This window comes from Mustela erminea, chromosome 15, assembly GCF_009829155.1.
Source record: "Mustela erminea isolate mMusErm1 chromosome 15, mMusErm1.Pri, whole genome shotgun sequence".
Lineage (NCBI taxonomy): Eukaryota > Metazoa > Chordata > Mammalia > Carnivora > Mustelidae > Mustela > Mustela erminea.
The window spans coordinates 13,875,020-13,901,714 of record NC_045628.1 but is presented as its reverse complement, the minus strand read 5'-3'; the positions used below and the strand labels follow the sequence as shown (position 1 = coordinate 13,901,714).

Below are 26,695 nucleotides of genomic sequence, written 5' to 3'. Positions count from 1 at the left end.
AAGAGCTGTAAATTTAATGAGGTAAACAAGAATGTTCTAAGAGTAAACAATATTGTTTGTGTGGAAAAAGAAATAGCCATTTGTTCTATTTTTCTTCTCTGCACCAACCCATACTGCCAAGTCATTCTGTTGGAAGATTCTGTTACCATTAGGGACTGGTTTTCAGCCCCAGTCCATAGTAGCATCTTATCTACTGATATCCCAGACATGTTACAAAATTTTTAAAATACAATTAACTGCAGTATACTTTGGTTATGTATCATATTTTTAAAATATTCACTAAAGGTTTTCTCCAGACATCTCCAGATAATATTGCAAATTCCTCAAAAAGCCAATTAATTTCAATTCACTTAGTAAAGATGTCATATATTTCTTAAACATTTCTTGCATGATGCGAAGTCAGAATCAGTGCTCTAGGGCTCATGAACATCTCCTTGAAAGAAAACCAAGGAAGTCTGGTTGCCAAAGAGTGTGGGAAGGATTGCCATTTGACCAGACCAATGGAGACCGATCTGGAAATAACACACAAGTTAGAGCTCTGACTAGGTGATAGGAGTGAATTGGCTGTTCTCTCATTTGAACATAATGGAGAGCTTTTCTAATTCAAGAATACCAAACAGTAGACTGATACTTGGGGGGAGCCCCAGAATACCAGCTAATATAACTCGCTATCTGAACATCAAAATGTTTCTTGCTTTCTGCAATTCAGTCTTTTTAAAGACCTTCGCAAAGCAGTTGCAAAGCCCCAACCCTTGAAAACAGAGACTTTAGGCGACCATTAAGGACTTAGACGTATGTAAGTGGAAGAAGATGGGCTTCCTGGTTTTGTTATCTAGTCACTGCCTGGTGAGCTTGGAGAACCGTATATAACAGAAACAGGATCCCTGCCCTTAGCAGCTTCCATACCAAAAGCAAATCACTGTGATTTTCAGCAGCAGTACCATTTCTTTTTATTGTTAGTGTTGGCGATGGAACTTTGATAGTTCAGCCTGTACATTGCACTAAGGATTAAGGAAAACATTGCCTCCATCCATATGGTGTGTCATCTGAATACATCAGGCAAGACGTTAGTAGATATAAAAATCTGGGAATGCGCGATCATGAGATGGGCATATTTACAGTGAAATCAGCCAGGTCATTTGTTTGTGTTTCTACGCTCACTGTGCTGCAAGCCACACTTGTAATCAGAACCTCTTCTAATTCTTTTCTTCTTTCATCTCACTTTCCTGACACTCTTCTAACAGTGGAAGCTGCAGGCTTGGCAGTGTACTCCTTCCCCACAGTGAGTGAAACATGGAGGAGCGGATTTCGGTACCATTCCTCGGATCAGTCAGCATGTGTGTGTGCACGGGCAGCAACCAGTGTTTCCCAGACTTCTGGAGAGAAAGGCAGGCATATAAAGTGAAGGCATATGTGCAGACACACCAGGGAAAGCAGAAACGCAGAGCAACCACAGCAAGCAAAATAAATCTCAGCTTGGTTCAGGAACAAACAGCACACAGTGCCGTTTGCTGAAATATAAAACTTTCCGTCTCAAGGGACTGAATTAGTGACTGAAATCTCTGCCGAGCACTTAGGAGTGAATATAGTATGCTTCAAAGGCATTTGAGAGAGAGAGAGAGAGAGTATCTAGAAAATCTTTAAAATGGAAGAAAACGTAGAAGTCCATTAATCTGTCACTTCAATTCAAGGAGGAGAACCTGGGAGCCCAGAGATGTCTTAGTGGGCTTAGTTCTAGACACTGACCTGGGCGATGGATGAGCTAGTGTTGAAACTTGGACCTTGTGGGATCGCGTTCTCAACGTTCCCAAACACAGACCTGTGACCCTAAGTATACATGAGAATGTGGCAGTGGGTCCTGTTTGTACAAGTGATGAAGGGAGCGTGTGCCCAGATTCTGTATTTCCACCTTAGCGCTTGCCTCATCTGTCATCGCTAATGTGCGGGGTGGCAAGGCCTATGGAGAGGAAAAGTCAATAAGAAAAGGACAAAATGACTTGTTCTGTGTCACCAATACTAAGTAAGGGTTTATAAGGCTAGAGATTGGACTCCTCCAAAACGCAACCTTCACCTAATGAATTAAGCCTCATTCTTTATATCCTAGGGTAACAGAGTCTCTAAGAAATCTAGAGATTTGGTCTCATTCATTCATTCATTCATTCATGTATTAAGTAAGCAATTATATAGGAGTGTCTTTACCACAGAAAAGGTCTTCAGAGACTATTTTGTTACCAAATTTATTCACCATTACTTTACGTTGACTTTACCACAATGTGGTATTGACAGTCTTCTGCATTTTCTTTGAGAATATTTACTGCTGAGCCTCTAGGACATCACCCTATCCTTCTCTGACATGTAGGTCTCTGAAAGGTCTCATCACCTTCAGAGGCACCTGCTCCCCTGCTCCCTTCAAGTGGTATTTTTCCCCAAGGATTCCCACCTACTGTTTTTCCCTATTAACAAGTTCTTCATGGGGAATCTCATCTACTCTCAAGGATTATTTTGACTCCTATACATTTGGAGGCACATAATATAATTTTTTTTTAAGATTTTATTTATTTATTTGACAGAGAGAGAGAGAGAGAGATCGCAAGTAGACAGAGAGGCAGGCAGAGAGAGAGAGAGGGAAGCAGGATCCCCGCTAAGCAGAGAGCCAGATGCAGGGCTCGATCCCAGGACCTGGGATCATGACTTGAGCCAAAGGCAGAAGCTTAACCCACTGAGCCACTCAGGCACTCCACATAACGTAATCTTAATCTCTTACTCTTCTCTGGGCTTCAAGCTTACATTTCCCAAGGCCTAGTGAGTATCTCAGGCCACTCACAATATCCTTCTCATTCTTCCTTGTCAATGTTTCTTGAATAGCTTTACTCCCAGCCTAATAAAAATGCCCTAATACAGACTCCCCTGGCTTTTCACGAAGATGATTAAAATTGTTTCCCAGTTGGGCTCCTTGTTTTCTGTCTTGCACAAATAAAATCCATATTCTTTATTAAATTCCCAATTCAAACTGTTTTAAAACACAGATATGAGCCTGTTTTCTCAGTGTTGAAATTATTCAGTATCTATCTTTCTGAAAATTTATAAGATTAAAAGAAAATCCTTAGTTAGTTGGACATTGCCCCTGTCTCCAGTTTTAATGGCCCACTCTTCCCAGCCAAGCCCTTGAGATTTGCAGGGCAGACCACATGCTGTTCCCTGCCCTCTTGCCTTTGATCATGCTATTGTGCATGCCTGGAACTCTCTGTCCTCTCTGCTCATTCTTGATGTAATTCCTACTTATTTCAGGATTCAGCTCTGGCACAGTCCTCTTCCGGCATTCTTGACTATACCACTAGGATTATACACACATCTGTTGTATTCTCCTTGACACCCTGGTCATACTCTACATAACCTCGACTCACAGTGTGCATGAAATGTTATGCTTAAGCATCCATGTCCTGATTAGACCCTAAGTTCCTCAAGGGGTAGACGTATGCAACCCCCTCCTATCCTAACACAGGGTAGGGAGAGAATACATTTTTCTTGACCTGACTGCCAGACCCCTTGCTACATGCCGACAATATGGAGATGCCCACTATGTTGGCCCTGTCTCAGGGAGCCCATGTTGGACAATGGGAGACCTAGGTACCTAGTAAGTTCCACCCCCACACAACAGGCTGTGAGATGCACACAGGAAGTGGAAACCCCCAACTGAGCCTGAGGAAGGTGAGCGGGGAGAAGAATCAGAAAACACTTCTCCATGAGATGAACCTTCAGCTATTTTCTTCATTTACCCTCTTCTGCACTTTGACTTCTTCAATTAAGGACACACAATCCCTTCAAACCCTGACCAGAGAAGCATAGGACTACTTCAGCGACAAGCTGATGAGATCCTGAGCTTTCCCGGGGAGCTGTTTCTTTCATCTGGCTTCCACAAGTGTTTAAGCCAAGGAGAAAGTACACTTGTGTTTGCCAGGGACTTGCAAAATGTGCTCCTGACTGGCAAAATACAAAAAGCTTTAAAAAGTGAGGAAATTGTACCTCAAGCACTGCCATCAGATAATAGCAAACAAGCTCACGTTTGTGCAGAAATTGGTGGAAAGGCACTTGCTGCATAGTAAGTATGTGGCCGATAAGAGAACCAAATGCCACTGTTGCCAAATGTCACTTTTAGAGACTCACTCCGCACCTACTGACTTTGGATGAAATTGCCTACGTGGAGCTCAGGGAGGATTTGGCTCCAAGTGTGCAGTTTGGCCAAGGCTGCAGCTCTGACTGTTGGGAAAATAGCAGCTTGCAATTGGAGGTAGGATCTGGGCACATCAACTGGATTTCTTGTCCTGTCTCTCACGATCCCTCATGCCTGGAGCACAAAGTGAGCCATCTTATTTACTTTCAGTGCTGTGTGGTGCCAGACTTGTAGGAGCCCAGCCCCCGAAGGGGAGCTCAGTATATTTTTCCAAGAGTCCCCATTGCTAGAAACTCAGAATGGAGCTGACACAAATCTAATGAAATGAAAGGGCTCTCTTATCCTCCCGTGAATCCCAGAAAGCAGTGGCATTTGGAAAATTGTGTTCTAAACGAGTTGACAAGGGCAGGAATTTAGTAGAAGCTAGCTATAAATCTATATATATTTGAAGATTTCAACTCACCTCCCTCCTTACTTTTGTTTGAAGATAAATCATGTTCAGTTTTAGGGAGTTTAGTTTAAATATCATGCATGTACACCTGAGGATTCTTTTCAAAAAAAGAAAAGAGGAAGAAGAAAAGAGAGAAGGAGAAGAAGAGGAAGAAAGGAGACCTTTAAGAACCATGTTGGTAATAGGCAATACAATAAAATAAGTTAGAAATTAAAAAATGAATGAAAGTGGTTTCCTTTGTCAAGGCAATGTCTATCCTTAGAAATCTGAAGAGGAAGAAATTAGAAGAGGAAACAACTTTGGCGAATTATACGACTATGGCCTCAAAATTTGCTGGTGCCTATGGAATTCACAGGTTTTTATTACCACTACTATAGCCTTATATAACTCTTTGTTAACCTGAGCTTTATTAATGAGAGGGGGCCCCACTGAGGTTGCCTTTATGCCAGATGTAAAAAACAAAAAGGTACAGTTTACCAGATTGGTATGATAAACAATGTTAGAAGCATGGAGAAGTGTTCTATATGAGGAATTTGTGAAGCACCTGATATTTTGTTCTTTACACTGTGTGGATAAAGAAATATTTCTTGCCACAAGCATGATGGAGTTGGAAAATTATAATACACATTTGTGGAACAAATATGAATTAACTTTGAAGTCTTGGACAGATTATTTATAATCTCTCTTTTCTTCAGTTTCCATCTCTGGAAAATGGGAATAGTTGCCCCAAAATCTTGTTCTGCTAATTAATTATGATAACACCATGCCTGAACTCCTTGTGAGTAGTTTACACTATTAGCTTGTGTTACTGTTAAGGCAGGAGAATTAAAGTATTACATCAAAGCAGATAATAAATGGTGATTAAGAGCAAGGCTTTAGAAGTTACCTGGTCCCTATTTCAAATATGTGTAGACTACTCACCAGGTGCCAGTCATTAGCTACATGGTGGTTATTCAATGGTGAACGAAAATGTGAGCCCTGTGCTCTTATGGAGTAAATAGTTTCCAAGAAGGAGAATAAACAAGTAAACAAATAATAATGGTACCCAGAATGGTAGTTCCTTCTTGAAGAATTTCTTGGTTTTGTCCAAAGCCTGGGCTGAAATCCCATCTCTGTTTAGTTTCTGTGTGTCCATGGTGACTGAGAAGGGTGCCTTGTAGTGGGTAGAGACACAGAGATGCTTCTGTGGTTTACTAGTCACTTAAGATTGTCAGGGGAAAGAGGGTTGTCTCTGGCACTCATGTCTTGGTGATAGCTCTGATCACTTATGGAAGGAATGCCTTATTGTGTGACATCAACAAGAAAACACTTACAGCTTTTTTATTCCTTAGTGTGACCAATCACCCTGGCTTCCCCAGGGCTGAGAGGATTCTCAGTACTTGGGACTATCAGTGTTAACCCTGGGAAAGTCTCAGGCAAACAAACAGGTTGTTTACGCTAGTTATGTTATCCACGTGTCCATCATCAGACCCAGAAATATATAATTTCACATTGTGAAAATTTCTACAAAGAAAGAGAATAGGATGCTATGAGAGTCAATTACAGGAGGGACCTTGTATAGATTGGGTGGGAGCAATTAGGTGAGGCAGCAATTAGGCTGAGACCTCAGACATGAGTAGGACATCAAGTTTAGCTGCCACCTTTATTTCTTGAGTTTTTCCATCTTACAGAAGTCATATAATCCTCGCTACTATAGTTTCTTCATCTGTAATAAGTGGATAATCATCATACCCAATCATGCTTCTTGGACCCAATCATTTCATACTTCATTGAATATTTTTGAGAATTAACTAAAATAAATCATGCAAATCACTTAAAAGATTACCTGGCTGTTGATTTTTGATTCATCCCATTTTAGTAAGAAAGACTTAAAATTAGTGAGACTTGTTATATGGCCTGAAATATGGTATATCCTGGAGAATGTTCTGTGTGCACTTGAGAAGAATATATATTCTTTTGTGGAGTGGAATACTGAATAAATGTCTGTAAGATCTAGTTGACTTATAGTGATGTTCAAAATTTTTACTTTTTGTTGATATCTGCTAATTTTTTCATCCATTTTCAATAGTGGGTTTTTGAAATTTTCATCTACTATTGTTGAATTGTTGATTTCTTTAATCTGTTAGTTTTTGCTACAAGTATTTTAGGGTGCTATTGTTATGTGCATATATGTTTATAATCGCTATGTCTTCTTGATGAATTGACTCTTTTATCATTGTAAAATGACTGTATTTATAGTAACAACTTTGGTTTTAAAGTCTATTTTGTCTAATACTAGTATAACCACTGCAGGTTTTTTTTTGTTTTTTGGGTTTTTTTGTTTCTGTTTGCATGATACATCTTTTTACTACCAACCTACTTGGATCTTGAAAGTGTGTCTTTTGCAGACAGCATATAATTGGATTATATATTTTGCCAGTATCTTTTTCTTAATTGAATTGTTCAATTCATTTACATTGAATGAAATTACTGATAAGGTAGAATATACATCTGCTATTTTGCTATTTGTTTTCTATATGTCTTCTATCTTTAACGTCTTGTCCATTACAGCCTTCTTTAGTGTTACATATATATATATATATATTTAAAATATATATTTTTAGTGTTATTTTCAATATAGCTTCAGTAGTATACAAATCTTTGCTCTTATGTTGCTCCATTTCTTCCCCCTCTTTTTGTTACTATTGTCCTGGAAATACCCATTGTGTGCCCATCAAAACACATTTACAAGTATTATTTGTGCAGTTGTCTTATAAATTAGATAGGAGAAAAGATGAGTTTTAAGTGAATAAACAAAAAATTATACCATGTTTTATATTTACCTGTATACGTTACCATTACCATTACCATTACCATTATGTCTTTGTGTAAATCTGAGCTATTGTCTAGTGTCAACTTTTTTTTTTCAACCTGGAGGGCTTTCTTCAATATCTCTGTGGGAAAGAGAAGCAACCAAATAAATCCTCTCAGTTTTTATCTGTAACTGTCTTAATTTCTACTTCATCTCTGAAGGATAGTGTTGCTAGATATAGAATTCTTGGTTGACAGTCTTTCTTCTTTCAGCATTTTGATCTTGTCATAGCACCACTTTCTGGCCTCCCTGATATCTGATGAGAAATCAGCTTGTTACTTGGTCTTATTGAGAAACGTTTGTGTATGATAAATTCCTTGTCTTTTGATTCTTTCAAGATTTTTTCTTTGTCCTAGGCTTTCAGCAACTTGAATATGAACTGTCTAGCAGTGGATCTTTCTGGGTTTACCTCACCTGGAGTTTTTGTTAGCTTATTGGATATATAGATTGATGGTTTTCTTTAAATTGGGCAGTTTCAGCCATTAGCTCCTCAAATATTCTTTCTGCTCCTTTCTCCTGCCCTGTTTTCTTCCTCTGGGGTTTTCCTTATGCATATGTTAATTCATTTGATGCGCTTAGACTATATTCATTTTTCTTTCTTCTTTTTTCTTTCTGTTCTCTAAACTAAATTATTTCAATTGACCTGTCTTCAAGCTCACTAAATTTTTTGAAATCATTTTATTTCTGAAATGTACATGTATATGATTTGGTGATAGTCTTAGACACCACTTCCCCAAAACTCAACATTGAACATCACACACAGACACATACACACACACTCACACACACCCCTTCTCTGATACCTTTTGTATCATGAAGTCCAGATTATGTTTATTATTATTATTATTACTTTTATATCTGAGTATAGTTGACACACAATGTTACATTAGTTTTAGGGGTATAACAGCAATTCAATGAGTTTATACACTATTCTATGCTCAGCATAATTGTAGCTGTCATGTCCCTACACAACACTATCACAATGCCACTAACTATATTCCCTCTGCTGTATCTTTTATTCTTGTGACTTATTCATTCCATAACTGTTTATCTCCCACTCTCCTTTGTCCATTTTACCCATCTCCTCACACCCTCTTTCCCACCAGCAACCCTTGGTCTGTTCTCTGTATTTATAGGTCTGATTCTGTTTTTTGGCTTTTTGTCTATTTGTTTTGATTTTTAGAGTCCATGTGCAGGTGAAATCATATAGTATTTGTCTTTCTCTGACTTATTTCACTTAGCATAATACCTTTTAGGTCTATCCATGTTGTTGCAAATGCCAAGACCTCATCCCTTTATGTGGCTAAATAATCTTCTATTGTATATGTGTACCACAGCTCCTTTATTCATTTGTCTATCCATGGACACTTGGGCTGCTTCCATATCTTGGTTATTATAAGTAATGCTGCACTAAACATAGGGGTGCATATATCTTTTCAAATTAGTGGTTTGGATTTTCTTTGAGGGGCGTGGTAAATACCCAGTAAAAGCTCACCAGTTTTTAATTCTGCCTGCTCAAATCTTATGTTGATCTCCTATAGTTAGTTTTACATTTCCTTTATTATACCCTTAATCTCCAAAACTCCTATTTTGTTTCCTTTTATAATTTCTACCTTATTATCGACATAGTCTATTTGGTGACCATTCTTTGACCATATTTAAAATAGCTAATTTTAAAGTCATTGTTGTAAGTCCCAACATTTGACCTGCCTCAGGGACCATTTCTATTGATTGATTTTTTTTTCCATTGTGTCTATGGGCCATACCTTCTTGTTTCTTTGTATGACTCCTATTTTTTGTTGAAAACTGAACATTTTAGCTAATATAATGTGGCAGCCCTGGAAATCAGATTCTTCTTCCTCCCCAGGATTGCTGTTGATGTTTGTTGTTATTTAGTGACTTTTCTGAACAAATTTTGTAAACTCTAAATTCCTTTTTGTGTATGGCCACTGAAGTCTCTGCTCAGGTCTCTAAATGGTCAGTTAATAATTGGGGAGAGATTTCCTTAAGTGCCTGGAACTAATTAGTCCCCCCAGTCTTTGCTAGGAGCTCTATGTATGTACTGGGGAACACCTTCAACACTCAGCTAGGGTACTTTTTAATCTTTATTTTCTGCTTGCAGAGAATGTCAAGTTCAGTAAGAGGTTAGACTGTTTTAGGTCTTCCTGAACATGTACACAGTCCTGACCATATACACTACACAGGCACATGGGCTTCTAGATTATTAGGAATATGTTGGGGATTTTCATAGCCTCCTATGGACATCTCATTCCCCATCTTTTCTTTTTAAGCTTTTGCTTAGTCCATTGTCTGAATCATTGCCCACTCCCTCAGGTAGCTGCTGTGTTAAACAGTTGTCTCTGAATTATTTTGGAGAGGGGCAAACACCCCTGGAACAAAGGCTTTTCACACTAGCTGAGCTGTAAGTCATGTCAAATAAAGATAGCCATGCAAAGAGGGTCTTCTGAGGAACCACTAGACAGGTCAAAAATGATCAGTTTCTAGGAATGGGGCTTTGAAGAATCTCCAACTCCATTCTGCCCCTTGGGAGGGCTGTGGAGTACTGGTTTTAGCAGTGATAGTGGCTTTCAGTTTTCAAGAGTGCTACAAATTTAGGGGTAGGGGGTGGAAGTTAAAACACCATGAAGCTTGCTCTTCCTAATAAGATGTATCCTTTAACAACAACAAAAAGTTTTTATGAATTTATGTGAGCCTTCAGCTAATATTTAGTTATAAAGAAGTAAATTCTGATAATATTTGCCAGTGTTCTCATTGCTTTTATGGAAGTGGGACTTTTTGGAGCTCAACAGCATTTTCATGGATGTGACCTCTCACTACTAAGTGACTCAGTAAATGGCATTTGTTTATTGTTATCAATTAGCAGAAGAATCTCGTGAGGTGAACATTATTCTCATATTAGAAATCATACTGAAGCAAAAAGGAAGCAAAATATTTGGTGTCTTCCACCTCCTTTTGCTTTACTTTTCCCATTTCATCAGCCAGTGTGGCTCCCCCATTACAGTGGCATCCTTGGGAAGGGGGTTGATATTAATCAATTTTGTTAGAATAATCAATCATATAGATTTCAGATCATATGGTTCCTCTCCCAGGAAACTGTGTACTGAGTCAAAGCATGTCTATATTCTCTTAAAGAAACTTGAAGCATCAGGTGGAAAAGTGGAATTTTGTTTTTAAGGCAGGGAAGCCCTTGAGATGCCTGAAATAGCATCATATGGGCAGGAGACCTTAGTCTTGTTAATGGGTCTAGTTTGGAGTCTGACTCTACCCGTGGGCATGGAGATCAGCCAGGGCTCCTGTGAGATGATTAGGGCACTGCTACAGGGGTGTGGAGCACAGGGAGTAGAAACAGCCTGGAAAAGCGATTGACATTCTTGGGGCATGGGGGATGTAGTAAGGACTGGCTTCATAACATGCAGCTGGCAAACTCAAAATTGGATGTGAAAATCAATAGCAGAAACCCATGGCTGTACCTTAGGATCAGAATGTATCTTACTCAGAAAACCAAAGTTGTCAAACCCCCTTGTCCTCTTGTTGGTATAGCAAATAGACAATGTTTCAGAAAAACAAATCTCCAGAAATGATTTTCCTCAATGGATCCAGCTGCAGAAATGATGTTCTTCCAAAAATAGTAATTATTTGAAGGAGGATCTCAAAGAAGACTCTATTTGAGGTGGAGGAAATATTCTGCCTCATAACCTGAACCTGAACCAATCCTGTACCAGAAATACTAACTGTTCAAATTCCAGTATGTGTGCTGTGCAAAGATCCAGATATCTAAGACTTGAGATACATTTTTTTTTAAAGATATGTATTGTTTAATAGGGTCCAGGGCATTATCTGAGCATCCGAGTGAGGGCTGCCCCAGTGGTTCTTCTCACTGCTAGCAAATATTCTCACAGTGCTTGGGAAGCAGGTCTGCAAAACTGGGAAATTCAGCCCTATCTCAGACACAAACTAGAGCCAGCTGTATCTTTGCCACTTTTTCTGTCTTTATTATTTATTTATTTATTTATTTATTTTTGCTTTGCTTTGTTTTGGTTTGGGAGAAGAGGGAGCAAAAGCCAGCTGTGAATCTGGTGTTTACTTGTAGCAAGAGAGACCTGTGGGACATATGATTAAAGAAATAGCTTTATGAATGAGGAAGGTGAGGCCCAGGAGGTTTGAGGGACTAATAGCATTCAGAAGAGTCAGAGAGTTGGACTTAACCTCATACCTGTGATCCCTTCTAGCCAGTGCTTGTTCCATGTTCCTGTTCTACTTTACATAATCCAATTTGAGTGAAATATCACATAGAGGTGAGAGAGCTTGAACGTGCGTAGGAATCTCCGAAAGTGTGCTTGACCTTATTACTTGTACTTTGGTTATAGGATTCATACTACCTGAAAAAAAAAAAAATTAAGTGCATATAATAGAGAACATCACTTAGCGTGGACCCTCTGTCAACACCAATGCAATCTACATTGAACAAATACTTTTAGTTTTGATTGTTGATTTGTTGGAATTAACTCCAATTCAGGCAAAAGAATTTGAGTCCCGTTTACCAGATTAAAGGAAACCAAATGCCATGCAAATTGCTAAGAGAAGTTCTGGGTCTGCTGAACATGCAAATAGTTTATTAACAATTTGGTGGTTTTTTTCCCCCCTCTAGCTCAGTTTGCTCACGGTCTGCTTGAAACTAAGTGACCTTTCAGATTTCTTCAAAATCTATGGTGCTTGATTAGATGCCATCACAAAAAAGAGATCTGTTTCTAATAGTCAAAATGAAATTCAACAGACTCAGAAAGATGACCTCATAGTTGACAGTACTTGGGATTTTCAGTGATAAAGAGGAAGACACAGAAGGACCAGTATTAAAAGCTGCTGCTTAGAGGGTTAAAAAATAAGTAATATAGCCATATTATGCATTGTGATTATAAACTGCTGAATTGGCGCTTGCTGTGACAAGAGTCTCCAATTTATTGGATGCATGTCATTGGAATTTGCCCTTTCTTTTATGTATCTTTCCATGATGAATGCCAGTGCTGGGAAATGAAGAGCTCTTACCCTTTTCATACTTTGCTGAATGCTGGCGAACTTGCCAATTGATGCTTCTATAATTTTTGCTTCAAGGTCACCTGAGGGGACAGAGTCATCCAAACAAGGTCACTGACTGTGTTGAAAGTTAATAGTTGTTTCTTGAAAGAAAAGTCATGGAAAAATTAGGACACCAGGGAAATAATTACTATAAGATAGGAAATGGATCAAGAGAATATTTTCTTTCAATAATGTAATTCATTTACAATACAATGTGATAAATAGTGCTTGGACAACTAAGGTCATTTGGTCTGCTCCGAGTAATTCAATTAGGAGAAATCCGAAAGCGGTAAGTGCATGGTAGGTGGGAGCTGTAAAAGCACTGGACTGTTAATAATTTGAGACTTTCTCATCCCTTTATGCGGATGAAAGTGGATCAATTATGTGAACAGGCAGGTCTCCGTATTGTCCTCATTTTGTGTATGGGTCCTGAGGGAGATTGCACAAGGACCCCAAACGGTGAGGCAGAACTTTGCCTTTTGGAAGAGGTTCACTGTCTTCAGTGTGATTTTCAATCCAGGAAAAATGCAATACTTGGCTTTTTTTTTTTTTTTTCTTTTCAAGTCATAATTTCAATGTCCTCAGAACATAGAGCTCTTTTGATTCAGAGTAGCTCCTAAGAACTAGGACGAACATTCACCTGCAATTTGGGAAAACTTGTAATATGATAGCAAGCCCGGGCTGGCTAAGCTTTCCTGAGAGTGCAGACCCAATGAGCATGTGGGTTAGGCTTTTAGTGCATTTCCCACAAGGAATCTTTAGATTTAGTAGGCTTCTCTTTACCATCCAGCAGATACTGGGGGTGGCATCTAAATTTAATTTAGCCCAAAGCAAATCTGCTAACAGTGTTCATGTTTTTCAAATGAAAAAATTAGAATACATGATTTGACAATTATAAATATATTTCTGAGGACAATGAGATTGTCTCCAAAAATTCTTGAAATGTCATCAGCACACATACGAACTTTACTTCAAAGGTACATAGAGCTTTTAAAAAGTTGTATTGTGTATCTGATTGTCATAACATGTGTCTAGTCATTTAGATACAAGTCATGCTATGGATACATAGCATGACTTGTATCTAAATGACTATGAATTAACTATACTCTTTTTATTCTCTTCTCCATCAGTGAAGCTAGGTTGCACACAAAAAAAGCAAACTGTCTAGACACCTCTGTTTCCTAATGGCTTTTCTTAGTATTAATCAGTTTAGCCAGGCTCTTGGCTGTTAAGTGCAATACCTTGTACCAAATGTCAGTTGACTTAAAAAAAATTTTTCTTGACCGTGTCTGAAAAACCACATCAACTATTTAGAAATTCTAAATGGTGTATGTGTTGGAGTATGCAGGTCTCCTGATGACATTATATTTTAAGGGGAGCTGAAAGTGGTTAAAAATTATTTGTAAACAAGTTTATACTAAAATTCTTGTATAGATTTGGAAAATAATTTGTTTTGCCCATTCTCTCAGGAGCTAAAAGAAAAAAATTCTTACTGAGTCTGATATACTTTCAGCTACTAAGGGAAAAAAAGGAAAGAAAAAATAAAACAGTAGCAAAATGATCCCAGTTTATAAAACCATTCTGGAATTTAGCTTTTTGTTCTTCTTTCTTCACTTGGAAATCTCTCATGTCCTTTTAATATGGATATTTACCCACATTTTGCCTTTAGTTTTCTCCTGTTTATCACAATTTGTCCTCTGAAGAGTTCATCCTTTCCTGTGACTTTAATTGTTCTCTCCTTAGAGATGATTTCTCAAATCAAAAACTTACCAAACTTTTGTTTTGGTTCTTAGTCCTATATTTCCACCAGCACTAAAATGCAGTGGCTTCAAGTTGGTAGTCCGAACTTGACAGTGATGGGAGCTTATAAACCAGAGAAACTGGCAAAGTCTACAAATTCCATTCCCTTCCCCTGAAGTCCATTTTTTTAATATTTACTAGAGTACCATTAGCTGTCACCTGAATTTCATAATTTCACTTCAAACACAACATGTAGAAAGTAGAATTCATTTATCAAGCTAGCTGTCTTGCCATACTCAGATTATCTCTTGTTGCCTTGGGGACAGCACCATTATTCCGCCTCATTTCTTAATGTTGATTGCCTCTGGACCCAGTCCTTGGTCCTCTTCTTTTCTCTGCCTCGTCTGTACTTGCTCCTTTGCTAATTTCATCCTGTCTCATGGCTTTATGCAGATTATATGTTGAGAACATCCCCAGTTATGTCTCCATCTCAGACCTCTCTGCAGACCCCTACACACCATTGCCCATTGAACATGGCCACTTGGGTAGCTGATAGACATTTTGAGCTTCATATGCACTAAACTGCACGTACACATCTCTTCAACCTCAGTCCTCTCTATCTTGGTTTATGGCAACTCTATCCTTCTAGTTGTCAAGGCCAACAAAACAAAACAAAACAAAAAAACCCAAAACGAACAACAACAACAAAAACCCTGACTCTTCTCTTTCTTTCACACTCTCTATTTAGTTTGTCAGGAGGAAATCCCATTGTTCCACCATGAAAATCTATCCTGCTCACTTCTGACCACCTCCTTTTCTGTATCCAGGTGTGAACATTGTTGTGTCTCATTTGGATTCCTGTCGTGCCCTCCTCAAGGATCTCCCTAGTCTATCCTTGCACCTTTATAATTTTCCCCGGGGCACACCCAGGGCTTAAAAATGTAAGCCAGATCTTGTTATTCTTTGACTCAAATGCTCCAGTGGCTCCGATTTTATTCAGAGGGAAAGCCAAAGTTCCTATGATGGCCTGTAAAAGCCATTTAAGATTTACCCCAGATTTACTGTGATTTCATTTCCTACTCTACCCCCTCCTGCTTACTCTGAAGTTAGGTATGCCGACATTCTTACTGTTCGTTGAGTTTGCTACATATGTTTCCGTTATTCCTCCTGCCTGGAATGTTTTTCCCCCTGGTAAAAGCGTGGCTAAATTCTTCCGTCTCTAAATTCTTCCGTCTCTTTCATGGCTTTGTTCATCTCACCCCTCTTCAATGAGGTCAACCTTGACAACCTTATTCAATATAGTGTCCTGCCCCACCTCCTCCCTCAGTGCTGGTCGCCCCATTTCCTGGTCTACTTTAACATCTTCAAACATGGTACATCATTTCTATTTTTATGATACTGATTGTTCATTGTTTATCTCCCCCACCTAGAGGTCCAGCTACATGAGAGTAGGAGTTTGTCCGTTTGCTTCCCTGATTTGTGTGAAGCATGAAGAGCTATGGTTGGCATGCCATGGGAACTGTATTAATATCTATGAATGAATGATCTGCTTTGAAAGACAGTTAATCTTTGACCTTTATTTCCTTCCCACTTCAGTATATACTGAAATCCATCCTTTTAGAAGTCCTTCCTTGGTGAGGACGCAAAGGTGAGGGCTCAAAGAATAGAATGGGTTCTAAAGGAGTGGGCCACCTTTAGGGTTTTGGTCCAGAAACTGAGGCTGGCATGAGGGCTATGTTTATCTGAAATAATCAGGTACAGAAAGAGTACAAGAATGAGTGCTGAATATCAAATCGGAAAGTAGAACTTACTTTAAGTCCAAGAGGCATGTGGAACTTCCCTGGAAACAGGTAACAGATCTAAAGGGTCAGAAGGTGGAATTCGATGATGATGCAGTAGGGGAAGCAAGGTGTGAAGACCACAATAGTTACAAGTATGCCTCTGGGCGTATTTCTACCAGCCTGCAAACCCTGCTACGGGTGGGAGGGTCGTCTGATTGAGCTACGTAATAGAGGTAGATGGTTCTGTCTTTCTGATGTTTCTTCCATTCATTCTGTCCTTTACATTCCTACTACTACCTAAATCCCTGCCAATGTGATCTGGTGATACAGGAATAGCCTGTTCTTCATGAGCACTGCTCTCCAACCCAACCTCTACCTCAATACCAGATGGATCTTCCAGATCAGGGTGTCAATTCTGTCCCTCTTTCCTTTTAAAATTCTTTAGTGTCTCCTCATTTGCTACTGGATAAGGGCCTGACTTGTTAGTTTAGAATAAAAGGTTGGCTCCAACCTAGATTTTGAAATTTCTTTTTGCCTTACTTTCCTATAATCAATCATTTATTCACTCATTTAACAAATTTTTATTGACCTGAAGTATGTGCCAAGAATGAGCAAAGGTTTATCATACATGTATCATTCCTTAAGTCTACATTTTATGATCTTATCTCTGCCCCCTTCCTAAAGCAATCCTCTCTTTCTGGGGTGTTCTTTTTCATCACACCTCTGACTATAGAAATCATATTTATCTTTTAATACATAGTTGAAATGCCTTACCTTCCACCTTATCAGTCCTAACCATATCCATGACGACCCCATCTTCTGCTATAGACTTACCATGGCATCCACACCAGTGTATAATTTTGTCCCTCCTGTTACCATTGGTTTTGCTCCCTTGTTGCACTCTCCTCTCTGGAAAAGTGAATCTACTTGTTATCCCTGAGCATGCCATACCCTCCTTACCTCGGGCTCACATTCCTCTATTGGCTTGTAGAACTCTTATTCCTTCTTTGGCCACTCAAATGAGTTCAAAAGTGTCTACTTCAAGAAACATTTCCCTGTCTCTTTCCCACCCTCTGACCAAATTCTAACAACCTCTTCTCCCTTTGGACATTCTCAGCATCTGGCTTTGTGTGCATTGAGGTACCTGTTTCATACTGTTCTGTATTCAATGAGTTACTGACATGCCTTTTCCCTCATGTGGCTTGAAGCTCATTTGGACCACAGGAACCACATTCTCTTTGGTGCTCTACCCCCACAGTATTTGGCCCAGTTCTCTGCTCATAGGGAAGCCTTCAGTAAGTGTGGAATGAATGAATGCAGAATGTGGAACAGGTAATTTGAATTTGTATGTTAATTGTCATGACAAATATCAGATCTGTGAAAGTTTAATACCTGGTATATAGTCTCAGGTATATTGTCTCAGACATATAAACTACATTAAATTCTATCATATATAATGCAGTCACAAAATAATTCTATAAATAAACATATATATATATATATGCATACATCTGTGTATGTATAAAAATACCATATTAAGTTTCTACTATATATCTGCTGTGTGTGTGCTGTATAGTAGATATATATGCGTGTGTGTGTATACATGTGTATGTGTATATATTAAACTGTATTAAATCTCTACTATTTTATGTAATACAAATAGTACAGTCTTTCTGCATAGATACATATAGAAACCCATCTCTATGTATATGCACACATAAGCATGTATGTATATATATAAAATTCGGTATGCAGTGCCTAGTACATAACAGAAACTCAAGGCCATTGCCTTCCCTTGGGCTAAATGTATCAAGAAACTCAAAAGTTATCTAACAGGAGGTACAGGTCAGAATATCACGGTCTCACGGCTGTCTAGTGCAGAACATGGGTCACATGAGTGAAAGTGGTGACACCTGGGTGGTGTTGGCACAAGCCACCTGGATACCTCTTGACACAGGAACATGCTATGAGCTGTGAGAGTATCTCATAAGTTTCCCGATGGGAGCCAGAAATAAGGGTGCTTTTCCAGTTCCTGACCTTGTCCCTTTGTCCCTCATGTTCTGACACTGTGTCTGTCGGGCCAACCCTCTTATTAATTCCTGACTCTCTGTTCATCTCAGTGAGCCATCATCCCTCCAAGAAGAGTTTACGCCTTTTGGAACACTGGCAAATGTAGTCACAGGGCATGCTAGATGACTCTTCTGTATGAAAAATGGATTTCCCTGAGTGTAAATCCATCCCTCCACCTGACCCCCCCATTCAAATATAGATAATTCACTCCCTGCCAGTCACATCAGTGAATCCCCATCTGTAGTCTGAGGTCCAGGAAGAGATGCGCAAACACATGTTGTCTTTCCTTTTCACCATCCCTTTCTCTTCCTTCCCTCCTGTCCTCCTCTCCTTTCCTTCCCTTTCTGTCTGCCCACCTACCTCTTGCCTTCTGGTTTCTTAAGATGTGGCTCTGCTTTGATGTACTTGGTACACACAAGAAAACATTCTGATGGTTAAAGTAACCGTTGTCACCTTCTATGGAATTGTTGATATGTAGGCTTATGGATTGAAAGCATCTCACCATTTGTTCTTATTGTACACTGCGTTAGAAATATTTTTTTGTTTGCTTCTTTGGAAGGAAGATGGAATTCAAACACATAATTAGCAACCTGTGAATCATGCCTCTAGTCTTTGAAGACCTTTGTGGGCTATGGGTTCTGAAAATACTGCTGCAGTCAGCAAGCAATAGGACTCTTGATTACTCTAAAACTGAATTTCAGGAGGCCTTGCTGGCCATGTTTGCTCTCATATTTGGTAGCTCTTTAGAAATGCCATAAAAACAAGCAGCACTGCTAGAGGAAGTAAGGAGGATTTTCTTATGGTATCACAAAGTTCAAATCACATCATAATAATCATCAATGGCTTGACAATCAGATTCTCATGGTTGACTGCTGTGCAAGAAAATAGAAATGCTTTTTAAAAAACATATTTTTTTAAAAATGTCAATACTATTTGGGGTCTAGTGTTTCTTAAAATCTTTTCTGAGGTAAATGTTAAGGCAGGAGATCTTCGCTTCATTACTCATCCTGGTCTTGAACCAAGAAGGTTGGAAGAACCCAATTGTCTATGCGTGGCATGTGTCCGCTTGTTACCTTCAACCTTTCCCAAAGAAACTGAGGCTGAATTTAGGCAATGCATAAAGTCCTTTGAAATTTTTGCATTTAAAATCACCACTTGCAAAAAATAAATATTCTGATTGAAACAAAGGAAATCTATAGTGAATGATACTCTCTATGGTCCATTTTTTAATTATGAGTGTAAGAACACATTCCCGCTTTATCTCTTTTACACATACTAGATGTGCCTGTTCCTCAACCCATCGTTATTAGAAAACAGCCTGGAGTTAACGTGTCTGAAGCGATTATTTAATTTGACAAGGGCAGTACCAATTTTTCCCTTAGAGAGTTTACATTACAAAATGTTGAAGAAGGAACTTCTTGGCTGAGTCGTCTGGCTTACCAGTAATTTTTGTTATTTTTAGGGTGTTTATAAGTGAGGTAAAAGCTCACCTGAGCCCTTAGGACACTGTTAAATTTATATTTTCTCTCTGCCAGTATCTGTAAGGGAAGAGTAAAATGAGCATCTTAGTTCCTTACTTTATGCTTTTCAATGCAACTAAATTCCTTAATCTAACACACTTACGATGACAGGGTCTGGAGAAACTGAAACCTTGAGAGTGGTTGGGTCATCCACCTTCCTTGAGGGGGCTAAATCAGGGGACATTGAGGATGTGTTAGAAAATGCACTTCAAAGTCTAGTTCAATAGGGAATACCAAAGTCTTTAGAACACACGAGATGACTGCTTATCTCCAGGGGGGTGAATGCATTAGAAAACATCATTATTGATGTTCAAAACATCATGGAGTTCTTACTTGAAACTTCTAAATGGGCTGCCAAAGAGAGGCTTGCTGATTTTTTGTTTAGGTTTTCGTCATTCACATCTATTGCAAAATTGTTAGTCTTCTTGGAAGTCTATTAAAAAACAACAACAACAACAACAACAAAACCAACCTAGTCCTTTCATTTACAAGATTGTTGGAAGACTGTCTGTTATGTCAGTAATGAGATGTCTCCAGGAAGAAAATACTGATTGTATGCACTGAAGAGTATCATTGCTAGTGCCGAGAAAAACCAGGCATTATGGATACAGAGTAAAATGAAACTCTACCAAGCACACACAGATCTTGTCCCTTCCATACGTGCCACATGCACATCTTGGTCCTGGGAATTGGGTGAGGATGGCTGGGAAAGGAGAGATAAGCAATATGATGATAGAAAGTAAAGATGTGTCTTCTAACACTTGTTTACTTGTCAGCCTTCTATCATGCTGTTCAGGGCTTTCTACAGATTTCTGGAAGGAGATACCACATCTCAGGAACAAAGGAGTGGGCTGAGCATAGTTCATGCTAGTAAAAGATGTCATTCAGTTTCATTGTTATTATGATTACCACAATTACAATTCAGAATCTGTGGTTGCCAAGAGGAAATTAGATAATATATAAAACATAGCAATAGATAGAATCCTCTCCAGAACTTCCAATTTAGACTCCTATTTCTGTGCCTTTGTTCATAACCTGAGAGAATTATGAAGATCATCTTTGGTCTACCTTTGAAAAAGCATTATTAAAAATAATCCATGTGATTTTTTAAAAAGCAGGAAAAATAAATTAGAGATACCAGGTATAGTTAAAAGTTATACACTGAGCTGAGCAGAGCAGACCACTAATGCAATTAGTAATTTATTCTCCATTCATGTTTTCCATCCATGATTTCTCAGGATACTTTCCAATATCCCAATTATATCACATGCCCTTTCATTTATTAAGGGAAACCTCATTTTATTCCTATCACAGATCAAAAGTTCAGATCTGTAAGTTATTAGATAGTGAACTGATCTTCAAAAGATAGACCAAAAATACATTGTTGGAACTCATCCTCAATCCTATTTCAAACTTCTACTCACTTTGGGACTAGAATAAGGGTCAGGAACCTAGATGAAACTGAAATATGATGGTATGAAAGAGGTGTGTTTGGGGCCAAGCCTCTGGGCTTAAAATAAGGGCTACCATAAATGTTTCTTCTTTTGATCAGTGCTCCACTCTGAGCCATTCCACACAGAACAGGAGAAAGAGGGGCATAAGAGGGGTGCTGGTCGGGTCCTTCAAAAAACAGGCTATACCGTTAAACTAGGGCTGATGTGCTTGAGTTCCAAGATTTAGGTGGGTTTTAAATCTTAAATCTCATAGTGAACTGACTGGATTTATATAGATTATACCTAAAACAGTGTCACTGTTGCTCTAAAGCCATTTGGGGATGCCTCTCCACTGGATGCTAGTTGACAAAACCTAGATGTGTTAGAGCTAAGTGGATTACTCTGACTTCCTTTAATGGTGTGTGTGTATCTGTGTGTGTGTGTGTAAAAGAGAGAAAATGCATGTGTCTCTATGGCCGTGTTTTTTTTTTTTTTTTTTTTGTTTTGGTTTTGCTTTATTTTGTTTGTTTGTTTTTCTGGGACATGCTTCACATAGCAAAGCAAGAAAAGAAGAAAGGTAAAATTCGGCCAGCTCTCATACTGATTCAGTATAAGCAAAAAGAGATATTCTTTTCTTATTTTTATCTATTGCAAAGCAAAACTATAAATATAACAAGGATAATTTTAAAAAGAGAAAGACATCTAGAACTCATTCACTTTTAAGACGGAACAAGAAGGGTACTAGGACAAGAATGCAAAAGTATATCTTGTCATCATTGTTCCAAAAGAAATTTTTGGGTGAGTCTGAAAAGTGCTCTGGTGTGAGTGCTGGTGGTTTAGAGATGCTATTGGCAACTTTTGCAGAAGGAACTTTTGAGAAGAAGCTGCCTGGCTGTGGTCATGCTGTCACCAGAAGTGTTCAGTAGAGTCTTTCAGAATCGTACATGGCAGTAGACATGGAAGAAGTGGAGAGAGAGGGAAGGAGGTGTGTCTTTTCCAGAATTCTGTTTTAACAAGGGCGAATTCAGTATTCAAAGTTACCATCCAGACAATTGTGAAGAAGGAGGAACGCACCATGACCAGTATTTGAACTCAGGCTTTAATAAAACAATTAAGAGAGTGGCCATAAAGAAACACATCCAAACTGAAGCAACATCTGAATTTGCAGTTGCATGTAACTGTCACCCACAACAAGATTAAGAACATTCCTGGCATTCTAGAATGTTCAGTTGTACACTTCCCCCTAGAGGTAGCAATGATTTTTTACTTCTGTCACCATTGATGAATCATGCCTTATTACTGATGTTTATAAAAATGAAATAACACTGTGTGAACTTTTTGTGTGTCTCTGGCTCCTCAACATGATGTCTTATGAGATTTATTCACATTATTTTATGTATTGTTAACTTGTTTAATTTTTAATTCTGTCTACTATTCTATTTTATGTCACAATTTCTTTATGTGTTCTTCTGTTGATAAACATTTGGGTTGTTTCCAGTTTCTGGCTATTATGAACAAGAATTTTCTGAATATTCCTGCACATGTCTTTTGATGGATGTATGCATTTGTTTCTCTTAGGACTATGCCTAGGAGTGTGACTGCTGGATCATACGATAATAATAGCAAACAGTTTTTCAAATTTGTTTGCCACCAGTTTGGCTTCCTCAAGGAAGATATGAATGTTCCAGTTTCTCACATTCTTCCCAACAAGTGATATTATCAGTCTTCTGGATTTAGCTATGCTAAAAGGAATGTTTCATTTTCATTTCACTAATGATTAATTATATTGGTTTTTGCTAATTTGTTATGTGGATATTCTCTTTTGTATAGTGCCTGAATTTGTTGTATATTTGTCCAATTTAAAAAGTAAGTTTACAGGGCATCTGGGTGACTCAGTCGGTTGAGCATCCAACTTTTGATTTAGGATCAGGTCATAATCTCAGGGTCGTGAGATCGAGCCCTCATTTGGCTCCATTCTGGGTGTGGAACCTCCTCAGAATTCTCTCTCTGGGGTGCCTGGGTGGCTCAGTGGGTTAAAGCCTCTGCCTTCGGCTCAGGTCACGATCCCAGGGTCCTGGGATCGAGGCTCACATCAGGGTCTCTACTCAGTAGGGAGCCTGCTTCTTCCTCTCTCTCTGCCTGCCTTTCTGCCTACTTGTGATCTTTGTCTGTCAAATAAATAAAGTATTTTTTTTTAAAAAAGAATTCTCTCTCTGTACCCTTCTCCCTTCTGAAAAAAAAGTAGAATTATCTTTCTTTTACTAGTTTGTAGGAGTTTCTGAGATATACTAATCTAAGCTTTTTGTTGGATATTTGTATTACAAATATCTTCTCTTCCTCTTGGATTTTTCATTCTCTTCCTGGTATATTTTGATAAATTAGTTCTTAAATTTGATGTATATTGCTTTTGTGTACTAATTAAGGAATTATTTTCTACCCTAAGGTGTGAAGATACTCTGTTTTCTTTAGGAAAAAAATTTCTTTTTCACATTTTGTTTCTTGGGCCATTTCATGTTAGTTTTTGAATATGGTGTGAAATATTGAGGCAAGGGTCATTTTTTTCCCTCATATAGATACCTAATTTCTCTAAAGCCACTTCATGAAAATAATTTTTTCCTACTGATTTTTAGTGGCATCTTTGTCATAAACCAATTGACTGTATGTGTGTGCATCTATTTCTGGACACATAGTCTTCTGCAAATTTCTTTTCTACTTAGTATATCATGGTTATATTTTTATGATAATAAATATTCAACATAATGTCCTTTCAATGAATAGACAGGATTTAATTTATAGATGCACTAAAATTTACTTAATCCCTATGGCTTATGAATTCACTTATTAAATTTATTTTCTCTCTTACATATACAGAATTATTATGAATCTTTATTCCATACAAAAGCTGTAAGAACATCAAGACAATTAAATTTTTAATGAAAACAAGCTCTATTATATACTGTGAAGTGCGTTAACATCACATCAAAAGAACTGAATTCCAGTGAAAATTCTGCCATTTTATTAAGTCTCAGCTATAATTTTGGCACAATAATACCTACTTTTCAGAATTACAACAAGAATATAGCACATTAATGGACATGGGAATGCTTTGTAAATTATAAATTCTTATAAAAACATCTTTTGTTATTGATAACTAATAAAAGCTTGACAAGCATTATATCATTTTATCTTATTTGACAAACATAAAGTCATTTGAGCTTGTTCATGAGAAAATAGACCTTACCTGGGACAAGATTCTAATTTAGAAGAGACCTCCAATCTTTAGTAACTTTATAGTAATCTTTTAAACATTAAGTACCTGTCTTATCTCCAAAATTGGCACCATCCTAAATCTGTAACTGTTGGGTTAATCAAATAAATGATTTCAAAATTTCAAGAAGTACTTCCTCTGTGTTCCTTGTCATCACCTGATGAGACATGGCAGGCAGACTTGCTCACCTAGATTGCAAAAATCAATGAAGGTGTCTCAGGCATAAATTCAAAGACCTGGGAAAATGATGAGAATAAAACAGCCCATAAATTTACTATGGTTGGAGTCAGATAATTATGCATTGCTTGGACACTAGCAATTTCAGCAATGACATTGCAGAAGGATGGTCCTCTTAGACATTTTAGAATGGCCTGCAGGAGACATGATGACCTTGACATCTTCAGCCTTCCCAAAGTAGACAGCAACAAAGATGTGTCTGCCTTTGCTCAGTCCAAGGTGTTAGTGCTCACACTTAGCTCCATGCATAGTTCCCAGACCTACATTCCTGAGCTCCAGGGAAATACGGATTTATTCAGAGCCACTAGTCCCAGTCCTGTGACATTTTAGTCAACATAGTGTCCTGCTTGTTGCATGTTAGCCAGTGGAAATAATAATCTAAAGGACATAGAAACAGTGCATTTCCTGAAATCAAAAGACTGGAATTGGATGCAATTGTATTCATAGTGAATGCAATCTATCATTACAAATGTTTTGAAAACACAGACTTTGGAAAAAGAGTACATTTTATTGGTGAGCAAGGAGAAGATGAAATATCCACATGAAGTTGCTGAAAAGAAGCAATGAGTCATTACTCATAGGTACAGTGTCCAACAGAGTCATGAAATTGTTGAGGGTAAAATGTCACATACCTGCTTTGTTGGTATATCAGTCACTGACCTGGTTCACAGTTTTGTGAACAGTAAGAAAAAAGTGCACTCTCCTTTAGTTTCAGTGAAGGACTATTATGATATGAATAGTGAAACTTTAAGTTTTCCTTGTATCCTTAGAACTAATAGGGTATCTGGAATCATTAAAACCACAGTGAAAGAAGATAAAGTGACTGAGAAACTAAAAATCATTTAACTGTGCTCTCCCAGAGAAGTTAAACATTTAATTCCAAATTGCAGAGATAACCTAAAAGAAAAGCTATCCAAAATTTCCAAAGAATAGGTTGTTAAAACTTCTTTATCTCATTACCTATTCTCACAGCTGTTTGGTTAAGGTGGAGGATGTCTTCATTAGCTTTGTAATTTAAATCCTTAGAGTGTTAATTAAGGAGGGAAAAAGTCACAGCTTCTTTGGTGTTTTGTGGTTACTATGTACTGTCTAGAAAAAACAGAACTTAGATGCAGACACAAAGAGCTTGAAAGTAAAAGGGCTGGAAAAAGATATACCATGAGACAAGTAACCATAATGGATTTGGAGTAGTTATATTAATATCAAACAAAGTAAACCTCAATATAATAAGTATCATTAGAAACAAAGGAAGACATTTCATGATGTTAAAAGGGTCAGTGTATTAGAAATGTACAATCATTATAAATGTGTATACACCTAATAACAGAGACCTCCAATACTTAAAGCAAAAAAAAAAAAAAAATAACAGATTTGAGAGGAGAAATACACAATTAAAAAATTGTTAGAGATTTCAGTACTCCACTCAATAATCAATATAACATAACAGAAAATCAACAAAGGTATAAAAGACTGAATGACATTATCAACCAATGTTACTTAACTGATACTGTAGCACATTTCACTCAAGAACTATAGAACACACATTTTTGGAATGGAATATTCTATAGGATAGACTATATGCTGGGCCGTGCAGTAATTCTCAGTATGATTTTTTAAAAATTGAAATCATGCACAGCGTATTTTCTGACCACAACAAAATTAAACTCGATATCCATGACAGAAGTGTGTCAAATATTTGGGTAATAATATACTTCTGAATAACCCACGGGTCAAAGAAGAAACCAAAAGGGGAATAAAAAATTATTTTGAGTTGAATGAAAACCAAAACAAAGTAGGCAGAAATTGTGGAATGCAACTAAGGCAATGCTTAGAAGGAAATTTATAATTCTAGATGCTTATGCCACCAAAGAAGAAAGTTTTCAATCCCAACAATCTAAGCTTCCATCTTAAAAAAAATAAATAAATAGAAAAAGAAAAGTAAACTAATGCAGAATAAGCAGAAGGAAGGAAATAATAAAGAGTAAAGAAAATTATGTTTATAGATTACCAAAATTTACTCAAGAAGAAATAGAAAGTTGGAAAAGATGAGAACAAGCAAAGAAATTTAATTAGTAATTT

The 26,695-nt window shown here is 37.8% G+C and overlaps 1 protein-coding gene and 1 pseudogene across 1 annotated transcript in view; both read left to right on the top strand.

Moving 5' to 3' along the window:
• Positions 1 to 26,695, top strand: part of HS6ST3 (heparan sulfate 6-O-sulfotransferase 3) — a 641,705-nt gene that overhangs the window by 448,811 nt on the left and 166,199 nt on the right. The window lies entirely within an intron of this gene.
• Positions 1,294 to 25,486, top strand: LOC116574563 (annotated as a pseudogene).